Source organism: Aythya ferina (assembly GCF_964211825.1).
Source record: "Aythya ferina genome assembly, chromosome: 25".
NCBI classification, from domain to species: domain Eukaryota; kingdom Metazoa; phylum Chordata; class Aves; order Anseriformes; family Anatidae; genus Aythya; species Aythya ferina.
In genome coordinates this window covers 5,395,912-5,407,941 of record NC_140323.1, presented here as the reverse complement: position 1 = coordinate 5,407,941, position 12,030 = coordinate 5,395,912, and the positions used below count along the sequence as shown (strand labels likewise).

The window sequence follows — 12,030 nt, the reverse complement described above, 5'->3', positions numbered from 1 at the left end:
CCTGCACCCCACTGAGCACCCCAAGGTGCTGGGCAGAGGCCGGCACAGCTCGGTGCACCTCTGGGCTCAGACAGCAGCAAAAACACCCGCGGGCATCGCAGGGTCTGCACCACCAGCAGGCACCAGAGGCTCCAGCAACACCGAGTTTGGCTCAGTGAAGGAACAAAGCTGACTTCCCGATAGGAGTGAGCCCACGAATCCAGCGTGCAGGGCAGGGATTGTGCTGAGGTTTCATCACACGCTTTGCAACAGTTTGTCTCTGCCATCAGCCACCCCCCAAAACTCCCCACTCACCCCAAAACCTGCGCCCACGCGTTGTGCCCAGCCAGGCCATGCCCGGCACACCGAGCACTGCCCGGGGACCAAAGCCATGACCCCCATAAATGCCATTTTTCCACCCCCACCCAGCAGCTTTCAGCTGGCTCCAGTCTTTGAGTGATGTTTTGCTTCCCTCTTGTGGCTGCTGCCCTGGCACAGCTGCACTGGGAAGGGGAATGGGGTCTGGGAGCACAGCTTGAACCCCACACACGTGCCCAGGAGAGCAGGAAGGAAGCCGAATTGGGTGAATTGGTCCCATCCCAGCCACAACGATGGCTCACAGGCAAGGACAAGAGGAGATGCTGCCCAGGTTGCTGGGGATCCCTCAAAACCCAGCTGCCAACCTGCGTGAGCTGAGTGCTTGGTGGCACAAAAGGCACTGGGTTATTTTACCCAACACCAGCATGAGACAGGCTGGGATGCTCCAAATAAGGCTCCAGGTCTGTTCTTGTCTGCCCAGACTAACACTTGGACAAAACACATTGATTTTTTACTTTTTTTTTACCCTCCTTCCTAACAGTATCAGAGGCTGAAGAAGTTCCCAAATGCAAAGAACAATGGCAAGCGGACCCAGCTCTCACCCCCCTGCCTCCCCAGGTTGCTCCCACCCTCCTTAGAAAGCCAATAGGGAAAAGAAAGAAGGGATTTTTTTAGAGGAACGATGTTTTCTGCGCCGTGAGCACGGGGCCACGCAGCGGTGGTGGCTTTGACGCTTCCCCAGCTAACGCTGAGCGACAGCAAGTGCCCGCAGCACGCTGCCGCTGCCTCCCCGCTGACACCCGGCCGGCCCTCACCCCGTGCTAACACCCCTTAAAGAGTCCTTAAAAATAAAATAAAATAAATAAAATAAAACAAATAGTTTTGGTGGGTTTATTGGTTTTGGAGGCCTCTTTGTCAGAGGGCGAGCGTTCGCTCAGCTCAGACCCAGTGATGTGGCTGGGGCTGGTTTGGGTAGGCGGTTCCTCCAAATTTTGGGTCTACATGATAGAAAAACAAGAAAAGCCACGGCACAAATGACCTTGGAAATTTCTCATTATGCACCATTAGCACCTTTTCTATGCTGGTGCTGGAGCAGGAGCTACTCCTGGAGCCGCAGAGGTGACACAAACTCATCACACCCGTGCTCAGGTAGTCAGGGAGCGACCGAGCCTGGAAGACGCCGCTCCCAGCCCCTCTCTTCCCTCCTGGCCGCGGCTGGAAGCCGAAGCTGCCGTCCTGCTCTGAAGGCACGAGGCCAGCAAGGATCAAGCCCCAGAGGGACACGGAGCAGGACCCAAGCCGCAGAGCTGCCTAACAAGCCAGCAGCACTGATGTCATTAGCGCTGCCGCCTATTTTGGGCCATTGCACGAAGCAGAAACCACTTTAATCTGCAGTTAAAGCAGAGCCGGTGGCAGCGAGCGGGGGCTTTTATTCCCATCTTATTTTTAGGAGTTTCATCTGGCAGCAAGAGCCCGGCTTGGCACTGGGCATCTGCAGACCCAGTATGCCACATCCCAGGAGGCCAGCACCGTTCCCCAGGCCTGGGGAGGTTCCCAAAAAATGGGGACCTCAGCTCTGCTTGGGCTTCCACGTGGATGCAGGAGGGTTTTTTCCACCTACAGTTCCTGTGGGCAGCTGGAATCTCTCTTTAAAGAAAAAAAAAAAAAAAAAAAAAAAAAAAAGGAGCCAGAAGAAGGAGAGAGTACATTTGGTGGTAAAATTAACTGTGACGGCCAGACAGCACACACTTCCCCTGCACCAACAGGACAATTAGAGGAAAATCTTTACGTTTTAACAAACATGAAAGCCTCTGGTGGTGCAGAGTTAATTCCCCTCAGCCCTGCCAGAGCAGACAGGCAGCAGGACACCCGTGGGGATGGGGCAGAGCGGGAGCAGCACATCGCGCTGGGAGAGGCGCAGGGTGCTGGGGGGAGCCGGTGCTGAGCAGCAGCATCCTGAGCCCGCAGCCAGTCGTGAGGACACACAGGAGATGGGGAAGAGCCAGGAAGGCTGCGTGGAGCAGGGAATGGCTGTGACTGCCGTGCTTCTCCCCTCCGGCTACCTGGGGAGCCGTGGTGCCTCTCCCAAGGATCCCCAAGCCATCGGCTGTGATGCTCTTCCCAAACCCAGCCACGTGCAGAGCTTCCCTGCTCACTACGCAGGCACCAACCTGCTCTGCTTGGAAGCAAAGAGCCCTACAGCAGGACAGGGCTGCACCTCCCAATGAGGGCAGCCTTGCCCCGAGCCCCCCTCTGCCACTTGGGACCCCTGGCACCAGGTCAGCACCACGGCAGCACCGAGCCCCTCTGTGGGAGCTGGCCCTGCCAAAATAGCGCCCGCCTGCTCCTCCCAGCTCCTCCATAATTCATGCGACATCCTCCTGAAAGAAATATCCTCCTCAGGCATGAAATATTCATGGCCCCGTACTTTGCAAGGAAACACTGCCTTCCTTGGAGCGCGACCAAGCAGGCAGGGCTCACACGGATTTGCTTTTGCAGGAGTAATTACATCGCTCCTCAATCGGGTGCTGCAATGAGAGGGGCTGCATTGGGGAGGTATCGGGCAGCGTGTCCCACCCCGTGCAAGAAATCTGCTTTTGGAGGAGGCACAAGGGGGCTCGCACAGCTCACCGGGGAGCCCCAGCCCCGTTTAGCTGCACAACATTGAAGGAAAGCAGAGGCATCCGTCCCCAGGGCTTGGAGCATCGCTGTAGTGCCTCCACGAGCATTATTTGACAACGAGCATCAGTCCCAGCCCCACGGGACTTTCCTAGCGGGACCCAGTGGGGATGGCACAGCCCTAAGGGTGGCTTCAGTGGGGAAGTTGCTGTGGGGGCACTACGGGGTGGAAGATGCATGGGGACAGGCGAGCACCACACGGAAAGGGATGCACGACGAAACCCCAGCACGGGTCCCCACTGGGCAGCCCCTCAGCTGCGCCTGAAAAGCCATCTGTTAGGTGCTGCCGTGTGCCGTGTTAATAGTTAAACATGCTTTTAATTTAAATACACTACTGCATTTTTATAATAAAAAGCCTGTATTTTCTCTGAGGCAATGTGAGGTGTCCTGGGGTCACCCCAGTGCGGCTGGGGACAGCACGGGGCAGGATGCGGGCCTGGGGCTGGGGGAATTTGGTGATGCTCCACAGGGGCGAGCAGGGCAGGGGCCTGGCCACGACTGCCCTCCTTCATCCCTCATGGGCAGCTTCCCAGTTTTATTGTCATCACTGCTGGCTTTTTCACTTTCCCAGCCCTGGCAGCACCACCAGGTCCCGGGGACGGAGCAGCCCAGCCAGGTGCATCCCCCAAAGCAGGCAGCCGTGGAGGAACCCAGCTCCAAGGAACATTTTGGGGCAGCGTGGGCCCCCTGCCCCAGCCCAGGACCCGCTCACAGCTCAGCATCCCTCCAGCTTTCAGGCAGCAGCGGCTCCCCCCAGCAGCCTTTTCCTTCTTTCCGTGGTGCTTTGGTGAAATTGCAGCCCTCGCAGGGAGCTCATCAGCACTGCGCCTCTAAGTTTAGGGACAGCACCATCAGCCGAGGATGCTTTCGAGGCGGAGAGAAGAGCTTCCTACAGACAGACGGTTCCAACGTGGCTCTGAAAATGAACACACAAATAAAAATCACCCTTCGAACCCAATCCATCCCCAGGCAATAATTCAAGCCCTTGCTCGGGGGGGTGCCCCGAGACGTCCTGGCACCCAGATGTGCCCAGCAGTGCCAGCCCGAGGGGCAGGGAGGGGACACCACCAGGTACACCAGGGCACACAGTGACAGGACGAGAAGCAGAGGCCCCCCTCACCCCCCCAGTCGGTGGCCCAGGGCGCGTTAACCACCGCCGCCCGGGGACAAACCCACGCTCGAGCAGCAGCACGCGTTTAATTAATCCCATCTTGTCCAGCATGATATGAGCTATAATAAAACATGGCCCAGATTTCACGGTTCCTCACATCGTAAGCCAATTAATAATAATAAAAAATAATAAAAAAATAAAAGCCTGAACACGAAGCCTGCCTCCGTCAGCCAGCCCTCACCCTCCAGCCCCCCAGCTGAGGCACTGCAGCTCTTTGCACCCCAATAAGGGGGCCTGGGGGGGATTCCCCAATGCATTGGTTGTAGCAGGGTCCAGAAAAGCCCCCCCCCACCCCTGGGGGGTGATGCTGGGTGCTGGGCCCTGCTGTGAGGCATTTTGGTGGTGGGGAGAGAGGAGGGGGCTGGTGAGCAGCAGGGGAGGGGGCTCGGCACAGCGCTTGGGTCTCTGCTGAGCGGTGAAAATGGATCCGGGGAAATCTGCGCGCCCGGGATCGATTCAGCCTTGGCCAGGTCCCGAGGTGGTTTCGGGTGGCTTCTGCAGGAGCGCTGCCAGCCCAGGCTGGGCTCCCTACCCCCAGGGACCTGGTGCCAGCACCCAGCCTGGGGGGACCCAGCCCAGAGTCCCCCTGGAGTGGGCATCGCTACCAAAAACCCCCCCGACACCTCCAACCCCCAGGTGCTGCCCCCCAGGGGGCTGCCCCCCGCATCCCGCAGCCACGCTCCCCGCACCAGCACATCGGTCCCAGATCTGGACCCAGCATCTCACAGCTCCAAATTTCCAGCAAAAGCCACCAGTGCCTTCCTGTGGCTGCCGCCCTCACTGCAGCCGTGCAGCGGGCCGGATCCAGCCTTGTGAGAAAGGGAGGAAGGGATTTGGGGTTGCCTGCTGCCTGGCACCCAGCTGCTCTGGGGATGGGGAGCAGCTCCTCCTGCCCCGCCACACAGCGTGGGGGCACGGATATCCCCCACAAGGGTCACCCACAGGCAGCGGGGACACGAGAGCCAGCTCCTCCAGCACTCCCACCAGGAGCCTTCCCCAAATTCCTGGGGAAAATCCCCCGCTCCCAGCCCACGGGCTGCACGCACTCTACCCAAGGCTGCCGCGCAGCAGGGACCTCCAGGTACCCACCGAATCTGTGCTTTTATTTAAGGACAGCATCCAGCTGCCGGCCCACGGCCACATTGTTTTGGGCTCGTTTCTCCCCCAGAGAGGGGCTCTGGGGGCATCGGGGCAGGAAAAAAATCTCTTCCCTCGCCCTGCTCCAAGTCACGCCGAGCCGCCCCCCAGCCCGCGCCGTCGTGACGCTCCCCTCCGAGGGGACGCCTCGTCGGGCTCCAGCACCTCCATCCTGATTAGCAGTTGCTAAGCGAGCAATTAATCAGGCCCCCGAGCCGGCGGGGAAGGCGGCTGACAGCCTCGCACACCCCCACCGAGCCGCTCGGGTGATGGATGGAGGGGACCACAACAGCGTGGGGACCCCCCCGTGACCCACTCCCCAGTTTGGGGGCACAGAGGGGTGCGATGCTCAGCCCCACTGCCGCTTGCAGCCTTGCAGAGCCCCCCCCCGGCCCCTCACCTCTCACCCCTCGTCCCCCTGCTCGTGTGTCTGTGCTGGTTGAAAGCTGAGCCCCCCCCGGCGGTGCCCAGCGGCGCCGTGTAACTGGAGCTGGGAACAGGCAGTGCCCACCCGGCCCCGTTATAGCCGGCCCTAATCCCCTGGCCCCGCTGGGTGTCACGTCTCCCTTGGGACGGGGTCAGGGACACGCCACGTGCCTGGGGTGTCCCCTGCTAGGGGGGGACACGCTCCACGGGGGGGGCAAAAAGGCAAAAAAAATCAGGCCACCCACATGGCTCAGCCCCAGGCACCGCAGCATCGCCACCCCCCCCCCCCCCCATCCTTCCCTGTGCCTGGGGGGAGCTGGGGCCAAGGGGACCCAGCCAAAAGCCCCCCCCGCCCCCAGCAGCTCCCACCCACCCCAGCACCATCCCGCTCCCCCCGCAGGGTGCTGAGCCTCACCCCGACCCCACAGAGCCCCATAGGGCAGGCTGTGGGGCAGGGCCAGCTCCTGCCCACCCTGCTTTTAAAGGGGGCACCTGGGCTCCCCCACCCCCTCACCCCAGCCCCCTCCGTGCCTCAGTTTCCCCCCCCTCCGCCCTACAAAGCCCCAGCCCGGCTGCGGGGTCTCCTGTCCCCGTTAGATGGCAGCAGGGATCCGCGGTGCCACCGGCCCCAGCCTCGGGGGCGCCGCCAGGGTCGCCAGGATCCGGCCACCCCCAGCCTCCCCCCCCCAAAAAAAAAAAAAAGCTGCCCCTGGGGGGCCGCATCCTGCCCTCTGGTGCTGAGGGCACCGGCTGGGTTGGTGCAGGAAGCCTCCTCCATCCCGGCCACGCCGCGTTTCGCCTCATTTATTGTCCCAGCCGGTGCCAAACCCCCCACCCATCACCACCCACCTCCCTGCAAGGCACCCAAAAGAAGGGCCCACGAGGCACAGCACCCAAAAGCGGGGCTGCTCCGGCTCACACCCGAAGCCAGCTCGGCTCCGTCCCTGCTCCATCGCCTCCGGCATCGCCTCCTCCTCCTCCTCCTCCTCCTTCAGCCTCCGTGCCCACCCCGAGCCCCCGCAGCGGGGCCACCGCCAGCGGCTGAGTCAGGCGTGAGCAGCACCTGAGTCACGGGCACCCAGGGAAGTCCCCCGGTCCCTGGTGCTTTTCCAACCGGAGCTGAGTAAAAGGGAAAGCGTCGAGGGATTTGGCTGGGCAGGATGCTCACGGGGAGCCCCGGCAAGGAGCAGCCTCCCCCCCCCCCCAGCGTGTCCCCCTTGGTCACTGTGGGCTCGGGGTCACGGGTGCACCAGGAGAAGCCATCGGTGTGCTCGTGGTGGGGACAGTGCCGGGGGTGTCCTCGCCCAGGGGAATGCAGAGAGAAAAAACCCACAGGGAAGGAAAAGTGGCCCCGAGCCCGTGCCCTGGGCTGAGTGTCCTGTCCCCAAGCTCCCTATGGTGCTGGCCCCAAAATCTGGGTGCCCCTGGGGACAGCTCCTGGTGGCTTTTCCACTCGGGGCAGGCTGGGGAGCAGGGGAGGGGGGAGCCCTTCTGCACCCCACAGTGCCTGTGGGGACTCGAGATAACCCAGGGATGGAGGAGCCAGCCCTGCTGAAGAGCAGGAAAAATGCGTCCCCTGTCCCTTGCCCCGAGTGCCACCCAGCACGTCCTCCAGCCCCCTGCAGCCCCCTGCACCAGGGTCCCCCACCCCTTGCCCCCTGTGCCCCCACCCCTTGCAGCACCTCCCACGTTGCCCCTGATCCCCCCTAAGATGCTGCTGCCGGCCCCTGCGGGCTTCTCTGCTGCCCTGTTTAGTTTGGCCGTGCCACTTGCAATAAAATACCTTGATTAAAAAAAAATAAGGCCGGCAGCCCCCCCCCCCCGTGCGAGCTAGACAGCAAGCCCTCAATTAATGACCCCTCGCATTCTCCTCCTGCGTTCCCCCGTTAATGATTTACAGCATTTCCTCCCTGGCTTTTTTTTACAAGGCTTTGTTAGTCCCCAGCCCTGGGGCTGCGGGGGGAGAGGGATTTGTTGGGGGGTGCAGGTATTTCCTCACCCACCACAAACCCTGGTGCCCCCGGGGAGGGTCGGAGCGCGGTGTTGGGGAGCTCTCAGCCCGCAGATGAGGGGCTGGGGGGTGAAGGAGGTGCTGGGGCCCCCACTGATGGCCGAGGGCCGTGTCCCTGCGAGGATGCTGCCGTGGGCAGGGGGTGGCACGAGGCTCAGCTCCCGGTGCTCCCTGATTTACACCAGCCCTTTGGGGCAGGAGCGAGGAGAGGCAGGAGCCCGGCTGGGCCGGTGGCCGCACGCACACCTGAGCCCCAGCACGCTCGGGACACGGCGCCGAAGCGCGGGGCGAGCTGGGAAGGGGCCAGGGCAGCCCCCCCTCAGCCCAGAGCTGGGCTTTGTGCTCAGCAGGCAGCCCGGAGGAGGTTTCATGTTACTGGGAAGCTGGGATGGCGGCGTGTTCCCGGGCAGCGCGCGGACAAAAGGCCATTGTGCGCCGCGGGGCTCCCCCAGCCATGGCGCAGCCCCAGCGCTTCCCACAGCCCCGCCAGGGGCCCGAAAGGAGCAGCCCCCCCCCCCCCGACCCCAGGCCACCAAGGTGGCACGGCCGGTGGCCACAGAGCGTGGGGCACCTGCCTGCGGGGCGCTGGGCAGCCAACGGGGTGCAGGAGCCCCCCCGGGATGGCTCCACTGAGGGGCTCTCCGGTTGTCCGAGAGCACCGAGCTGGAGCAGCTCCCTGCCCTGTCCGAAATACCCAAAATGTGCCCTCGCCATCCCGAGGGATGGGGACAGTGGGGTGGCACCCGCTGGGCCACTCAGGTTAAACTGAAGCCGGCTGCAGCCAAGCATGGGTGCCAGCCTGGGAAATGTCCCCATGGGTGCCAGCCTGGGACGTGTCCCCCGGGGTGCCAGCAGTTTGGGGTGTGCACCCACACACCCTGGCCACAGCCGCACATCCCCACGTGAGCAGGAGCCACTTTCTGTCCCCACCAGCCTGTCCCACAACACGCAGCTCCTGTGCCTCGCCCCGACCCATGTTTTAGGGGGTTCTGTGCACATTTACACTGACGGGGCTGTGCAGACCACACGGGCAGGCAGCCCCCAGCCCGGGGGCAGGGACCCCTCTGAGCAGACCCTCTCCTCACCACCCCACTCCCAGAGGCAGGGATCCAGCCCCACCGCCAGCTGGTTGCAAGCACAAAAAGGCAGCGAGTGCTGCAGGGAACCCCGTGACTCCTCACCGAGCCGTCCCCAGGGTGGCTTCCCAACAGAGCTTTCAAAACAAGGCAGCACCTGACAGCCTTGGCTCAGCCCGGGCAGATTTGGCCCCTTCTTACCAGGCACAAAGGGCACGTGCGCTCTCCGTCAGCCCAGCCCCTTGGCGCTGGAGGGCTGGTTCGGGATTTTCCCTTCCTTCCCTTCCAACCTTGCCCCATCCTGGGCTGGGCATAGACCTCGAGCACACCCACAGCACCCTTCACCCCAGCGCTCAGGCCCTTTCCCTCCCAGGGGTTAATTATTGATTGCAGCCGGTCATAAATATTGCAGCAGGGATTCGCGAGGAAGCTCCGAGGTGGCGGCGATGCCTTTCTATGGTGCAGGCAGGGGAAGGTTTCCCTTGGGTATCAGATTTGGGGGTCTCCGGTCCTGGTGCTCCCCCAAAGGGCCTGGGAAAGCTCCTCTGCTTTGTGGAGGGAGGAGAAATGTTTCTCCTCATCCGCTGGGAGCTCTTCAGGACATGGAGAAGTCACCCCAGGAGGGTGAGGACGCTGTGCCCCGGCGATGCCCTCCTGGGACAGGAGCTCCATGGGGAGGAAGAGTTCAGGCCCTGCAGTGCCTTGAGAAGGTCAGGGCTGGCGTGATGCTCACCTTATCACCCTGAGCAAGAATTAATGAAGGTTGTTAATTACCCTGGCCTTTCTTTGTGCAGCCACCGCTGCTCAAGCAGCTTTGGGGTAAAACCAGCTGGAAACGCGAGGTCCCCGCAGGCACAGGAGGGGTGCTGCCTCTCGTAGCACCAGAACAGGACGGTGCAGGGGGATGCTCAGCGCTCGGGGTGCAGCAGAGGACCCCCCCCAGCCAGCAAAGTCCCAGCGAGCAGCAATGCTGAGCCCCCCACCCCATGAAGGACCCCACAGCACCCCACACCCCACAGCTGGGTGCCACCGCAGGCGAGAGGAGCCCTTTGGTGCTGGACACAGCCCCCCAAAATCCCAGACCCTCTGATCCACACGTTTGGGTGCCATGAGGACAATCACACACGTCTCCACAAGGCCCAGGACCACGAGGATTAATTAAACTTGTTCAAGAGGGCTTTTGAGGTGACAAATAATTATTCCGGTTGCCTTCCAATTACCCAGCGACCTGGGCTGGGATATTTTTCCAGAGCTGCCTTAGAGGATCTGGATTCCCTTTTCCCAGGGAAATTAGGGGGAATTAGGCACCCAAATCCCCAGCACGGCTTTGTGGGGCTTGGTGACACTCGCTGGGACAGGGTGGCCATGGGACAAGGGGACACTGTGCCTCCCGTGTCCCCCCCGAGGCAGGGCGATAGCAGGCGATCAGAGCAGTGAAGAAGCAGGTAATGATTATTTCTCTGGAAATATTGGCTAGACAAATCGGGATAATCAGCAATGCGCACGTGTCCCCTGCCTGCCCCGCATGGTGCAGACGTCCCCGCATCCTGCACGCTCAGGACTCTCAAAAGCAGAAGCACTGAGCCTATGATTTATCGGGTGCTGCAGGAATTTGTCCCCAGAATGAGGCTCCAGGAACACAGGGATAAACCTGCCCCGGAGGGTGAGGAGGAAGGAGAGGGTTGAACAAATTACAGCCGGCCTCAGTGGGTACGGGGCCGCTCGGCCACATGGGGGATCACGATCAACAGGGAACAAAGCCCGGAGGGGAAACAAAGGCCCCATCCCCTCCCACAGTGCCCATCCCGTCCCCAGCAAACCCGTGATGGGGTGACAAGGACCAGGCTGGGGACACCCCCACCCGTGTCCCAAGGGGTGTCCCAGCTCGGTTGGCTCACCTGGGTTATTTGGGGTTGCTCACCCCAGCACCAACAGCCCGGCACGGCGCACGTGGAGCCCCTGCACTGCACTCACCCAGGAGGGGGAGAAAAGCCCCACTTCTGGTAGCACCGTTTCCAGCTGTTTTTGCTTTCTGGGCTCACTGCAGAATTGTTGAGTGTTTTTTTGCAGATTTTTGAATGTTGAATTGCAGAATTTTTGCATTTTGCAATGTTTTTGCAAACTGCAGAACACAAACCTCGCCGGTCCCGCTCCCAAACCCCGCCTCGGCGGCAGCGTCTCTTCTGGCTTTCAGCCGGGAAAGCTGCAGAAACAAAAGTGAAAACAAGCGGCAGGATGGCAACAGCCAGGTGCGGCTCTGCCCAGCTCGGAGCAGCCCCCCCAGCACTCTGCCCCCCTCCTTTCAGCACGGGGAGCTCAGGGCAGCGGGCACTGCCCCACGTCCCCCCCACGGGTCACCGCGTGCGCAGACCTCTCCGTGGTGCGCTGCCAGGCCACTTCCCTTCCTTCCACAACCCTCCCCCCAGCAAGCCACCCTCTGTACTCCCAAACTTGCTCAGAACAACAAAAAAAGTCCCCCTTTTCCCCCCAGAAAAACCCACTTCCCGATTTCCCCCCGCTGCACGCAGCTTCCCATCCCAGCACCGCTCCCGGCTGCGGGGCGCACCTGGCTGGGGATTTTTTGGAGACGGCCGCGGCTTTGCTTCGAACATGGAGTGACCCACGCAGAGCAGCCCCTGGGTGCAAAGCCACCGCGAAGGCAGCTCCCAGAGCCCTCCCCAGGGGTGAGCAAGAAATTGCCAAAAGTTTCGGCGACCGAGAACCGACAGCCCCGGTTGTTCGCGCCCCCCTGGCGCTGCTCTCCGGTTACAGCCACTCACCGCCGGCACAGAAGAAATAACGAGGGATATTAATAACAGCAGTCCTCAGCCAGGGACAGAAACCAAATTCCTCACCGGGCTCTCAGCAAAGAGGGGAAGCCCGAGCACGCCCATGGGCAGGTTTGGGGCAGCCGAAGGCACCGCAGCACACGGTGCTTGGCTGGGGCCGCCTGCTAAAGGGGAATGCTGATTTTAGCCAAAAAAAAAATAATGTTTGGGGCTTGCAAGCAGCACCTTACCTGGATGCAAGGCCCTCGGATGGAGGGGACGCAGCGCGGTCGCCATCTCAGGGAGCTGCAGCCGGGCTCAGCCCCAAAATGCAGCGCTGCAAACGGGGCAATGCCTCCGCTGGCAGGCATTTGGAAAGGGGTCGGCTCCTCGCAGGGCTTTTTTCCCTTCCTTTGCATTCATTTTTCAGAAAGGGACACGGCTTTGGTTGTGTTTCAGACAGGA

At 61.7% G+C, this 12,030-nt stretch overlaps 1 long non-coding RNA gene across 3 annotated transcripts; it reads right to left on the bottom strand.

Moving 5' to 3' along the window:
- Positions 1-2,068: 2,068 nt before the first annotated feature.
- On the bottom strand, positions 2,069-11,502 carry LOC311423685. 3 transcript variants are annotated; one of them, XR_014685782.1, is made up of 4 exons: positions 11,364-11,502; positions 10,696-11,000; positions 8,903-9,539; positions 2,069-3,892 (listed from the first exon to the last, which is right to left on the bottom strand). It is a non-coding gene; the product is annotated as an uncharacterized lncRNA (long non-coding RNA). The 3 variants fall into 3 exon arrangements; XR_014685783.1 differs by having other exon boundaries at positions 8,999-9,539; XR_014685784.1 differs by lacking the exon at positions 8,903-9,539.
- Positions 11,503-12,030: the final 528 nt, after the last annotated feature.